Here is a 5,107-nt window from a genome sequence, read left to right on the forward strand (position 1 = left end):
TGTTCAGTCATGAGGCTGTGGCAGTGCTATATCCATTGGTGAGTTGTTCACCTCGTCCGTGGCAGTGCGGCACCCAAGGAATGGTTGTTTGATGTTTCTTGAAGCTGTTTATCAATTGTTAATGAGTTTGTTGGGTCTGGAACAGTTGGATTTGCTGTTTTTTTTTTTTTTTTTATTCACTATTCTAATTCCTTCCATATACCAAAATATCAAGCTGTTGGGCATGTGTTTTTTGCTCCAAAATCCAATCTTTGTAGTGACAATGCACTCATGGTAATTCATTAGTTGTTGTTTGGTGTCAGTAACAGTCAGTGGTGACCTTATTGGGGCAGTGGCAGTGCTCATAAGCCTTTTTTTTTTTTTTTTGTGTGAGGCTGTGGCAGTGTTGCTTTCTTGGGGCTGCATCTGAGGTTGTTGGTGATTTGTTCATGGTAGTTTCTGTGGTTCACCTCTCCAACTGTTCCAGTGCTGAGTGTTGCTTTCTTGGGACTCTGTGTGAGTTTCTTGGTGCTATGGCAGCCTTGTACTGATTTATCTGTGGCTTGTTCGTGGTTGTTCTAATTGTTCCAGCAATTAATCTTTAATCATTGGTCTGAGTTTGTGAATGTTGGGATGGTGTTTGCAAATCCCAAAAGAATGATTCCTTCATTAGTCACTTGTTTGAGTGAACCGCGTACTGTAACTATATCAGAGGAGTATACCAGGTTTCTATAGTATCAATTATCTCAACAAGCATCTTCTCACATTCCTTCTTCTGCCCAAAAAGGTAATCCTATAGTCTGCTTGTCATCTCGTATCTTTCCTACTAGTCCTTGGATTATCGATTCTACTGCCACTGATCATAACAGGTGCAACCAACTTCTTTTCTAATCTCCAATATCCTAAAAATCTCCCTCAAGTTACCCTTGCTGATGGGTCCACTATTGCAGTTAAGGGGATAGGAATAGTAGATCCTACTCCTCCTATCTCTCTTTCTTCTGCTTTATACATTTCTAAATCTCTTTTCAATCTTATGTCAATTAGTAAGCTTACAAAGTCACTAAATTGTTTTATCACATTCCTTCTTGATTCTATGGTTATTTAGGACCTGAAGGCGGAAAAGACAATTGGCATAGGACATGAGGCTCATGGACTTTACTACTTTGAGTCGCTTTCTCCACCCATCGCCAGCACAGTCGCAGCTACACCACTTCAAACCCATTGTCGTCTTGGTCATCTGTCCTTGGACAAGTTGAAATAGCTAGTTCCTACATCGAGTTTTGTGTCTAATCTTGAGTGTGGGTCCTGTCAATTGGGCAAGTATCATCATGTTTCCTTTGCTCCCTGAGTCGGCAAACGGGTGGTTAGTCCTGTCATGCTTCTCCATTATGATATTTGGGGTCCTAGTCGTGTGACATCAAGTTGGGGTTTCAATACTTTGTTACATTTGTTGATGACTATAGGATGACTTGGTTATATTTAATGAAAGATCGTTCCAAGTTGTGTGATATCTTTTGTGCTTTCTATTCCCAAATAAAGACTCAATTTGACATGCCAGTCAGGATACTTCGTAGTGATAATGCGAAAGAGTACTTCAATGCCCAATTCAATACTTATATGACTAACTCTGGTATGATCCATCAGTCCTCTTGTGCCCACACTCCACAAAAAAATGGAGTAGAGCAGGAAAACAAACATATTCTTGAAGTCACTCGTACCCTATTGTATCAAATGAATGTTCCCAAAGTATTTTGGAGTGATGTTGTGCTCACAACATGCTCCCTCATCAATAAAATGCCATCCTCTATCCTTGGAGGTAAAATCTCATATTCAGTTATCTTTCCTAAGGCTCCTTTGTTCTCCCTTCCTCCTCGTATATATGGTTGTGTGTCCTTTGTCCATTAGTTATCTCCAGGAATGGATAAGTTGGATCCTTGTGCTACCAAATGTATTTTTCTAGGCCATGCTTGTACTCAAAAGGGATAACGATGTTATAGTCCTACTTTACATCGATTCTTTGTCACTGCTGATGTCACCTTTTTTGAGTCTACACCATACTATTCTGATTCCTTGAGTTCTGTCAACCCTGATGAGTCCCTTCATCTGCCTTGCCTTCCAGATCCAAACCTAATATATGTGTTCAAGCCTCCTACATCTTCATTTAGTTTGAGTCCTTCTCGTCGCTTGAATCATCCCAATTTGTAGGTATACACACAACGACTCAAGGGGGAAGTGCCTCCTCCAGCTTCTACTATTGTGCCTCTAATTCCCTCATCAGATGATCTTATTTCCCATGATGTTGATCCTCCAATAGCTATTCAAAAAGGTAAACATACTTTAACATCCGATCTCTAATTTTGTTTGTTATGATTTCTCGTCACCCTCTTATTACTGTTTTGTTAGTACTCTATCTTCTGTTGCTCTTCCAAGAATCGTTTCTGAAGTCCTATCCCATTCTAGGTGGAGGACGGCAATGGTAGAAGAGATGAGTGCACTACATGATAATGATTTGGGATTTGGTACCTCTTCCTCCTAATAAGTTCGTGGTTGGTTGTTGCTGGGTGTACAATGTGAGTCAATCCTGATGGTTTCGTGGCTCATCTAAAGGCCCGCCTTATTGCTAAGGGGTATACTCAGGTGAATGGTTTTGATTATACAAACACATTCTCCCCAGTCACTAAACTTGCCTCAGTATGTTCGTTCATTTCTTTAGCCACCACTTGTCACTAGCCTTTACATTAGTTAGATGTGAAGAATGCTTTCCGGCATGGTGATCTTCATGAGGAGGTATATATGGAGCAACCCCCTGGGTTTGTTGCTCAAGGGAAGGCGGGCTTAGTATGTCGGCTCAAGAAATCATTGTATGGATAAAAACAATCTCCAAGAACATGGTTTGGCTGTTTTAGTGCTGTAGTACTTGAGTTTGGCTTTCATCAGTGTTCAGTATATCACTCTATATTTTATCATCATACTCCATCAAGCAGTATTTTTCTTATAGTATATGTGGATGACATTGTGATCACTAGTGATGATGATTGTGGCATCCAAGACCTAAAACTTGTTTCTACAATAGGCCAAAGACTTGGGACCATTGAAGTACTTCTTGGGTATAGAAGTATCGAGATCTCGTACAGGAACTATCTTGTCACAAAAGAGGAATGTTCTTGATCTTTTAAGATGAGACGGGGCTGTTGGGATCCAAACCTGTTGATATAACCATAGTAAGTTAATGCCAAATTTGGCTGATTTGTTGCCTAACCTAGGTCGGTAGGTACAACTTATTGGAAAGTTGAATTATCTCACAGTCACTAGACCGGATATATCCTTCGCAACAAGTGTTGTCAGTCAGTTTCTTGATTCCCTGAGAACAAGTCACTAGGATGCAGTAATTCGCATTTTGAGATATCTCAAAGGGTGCACCAAGGAGAGGTCTCTTATATTAGGATCGGGGTCACACTCATATTCAGGGATATACAAATGCAAATTGGGTCAGATCACCATTCGATCAAAGATCCACAACCGAGTATTGTATCTTTGTCAGTGGTAATTTGGTGTCTTAGAAAAGTAAAAAACAAACCGTGGTTGCCAAGTCGAGTGCTGAGTCAAAGTATAGGGCTATGGCGCACACTACATGTGAACTTGTTTGGCTAAAGAACATGTTGAAAGAACTAGGTTTTTCACATTCTCAACTTATGGAGTTGATGTGTGATAATCGAACTGCTATTCATATTGCCTCCAACCCTGTCTTCCATAAGTGGACCAAGCACATTGAATTTGATTGCCACTTTATTCGAGAGAAACTTGTACAGAAGCTCATTACAACCACTTATGTGAAGTCTGCATTTCAGCTTGCTAATTTGTTCACTAAAGCCTTGGGCGGTGCTCATGTGAAATTCATTTGTAACAAGCTAGGAGCATATGATATATATGCTCCAACTTGGTTATTTAGTCTTTTAGCATTATTATTATTATGTGTTGAGTTTTTTTAGTAATAAGTGTGAGTTAGTAAGGGGTATTATGGTCATTCCTATTGTACTTACATATATTATAAATAGAGGGAGAGACCTAACATTGAGTTTAGGTCTTCCATTTTACCCAATTACTCCACAAAAGGTATGGATGATCCTCCTATAACGACATATTTGCACAAAACGATTAGGTTTACGGTTTGGTTTGGCGATAGGGTTTTAGGTAGGATCTTGCTATAGCACTATGTTAGATTACCGCTTTACCTAAAAGCTTAAGCTATTAGATTGAAGGGCAATAATGAGTATCAAGCTTTAACACTCCCCCGCACAATAAAGGTGGGCAACAAGACTAGAACCCAGGACCTCTTAGTAACCAGTTCTGTTACTATGTCGTATACTTGGGTAAAATGAAGTACCTAATCACAATGATGGGCTTCTCCCTACATTTATGACATATGTCAAGTATACCAAGACCATAACACCCTTAGTAACTCTCACTTATTAACATAACACTAACACTATAATAATGCTAAATGACCAAAATAACCATTAACAGCTTGAATCTAAGATCTCAATTCCTATGCAGGTAATTAGAGTAAAATGCACTTTGACCACTAAAACTTTGTATATTTTCTATTCAAATTACTGCACTTGTTCACTAAAGGAATTGATAAACTTTTAAATTGTTGAAATTTATGTGCAAACTTAGTACAATTACTAGGCTAAAATTATAATAATTAAGAATGAACGATGATTTGAATTTTTAAATTTAGAATGTTCTAAGAAAAAATTGCAATAACCAAGATAATTTTTTTTTTTTTTTTTTTTTTAAATGTCACCAAATGGGCATTAATTTGACACCAAAAAGCATATTATCACAATGATAGGATGCTTCAACATCATTTTTTCACTTCTCAAGCAGCTTACAAAGTGACTTTGAATGGAGCATGCCTGGTAACATGAATTAAACTGCTCATTCTGAATCACCAGAACAGTCAACCACTACAGTCTTCATAAACCAATGGCAGTCCTAAGTGGTGAATTTGGAATGAATCTATCTTATTTAAGTTCAATTATTACAATGATGAAATGCCTATAATAACATCAATCATCTTGCGCAACACTGTTGAATTAGTTAATACGGAAAGCATGCACTCTGA

Source organism: Malania oleifera, chromosome 7, assembly GCF_029873635.1.
Source record: "Malania oleifera isolate guangnan ecotype guangnan chromosome 7, ASM2987363v1, whole genome shotgun sequence".
Classification (NCBI taxonomy): domain Eukaryota; kingdom Viridiplantae; phylum Streptophyta; class Magnoliopsida; order Santalales; family Ximeniaceae; genus Malania; species Malania oleifera.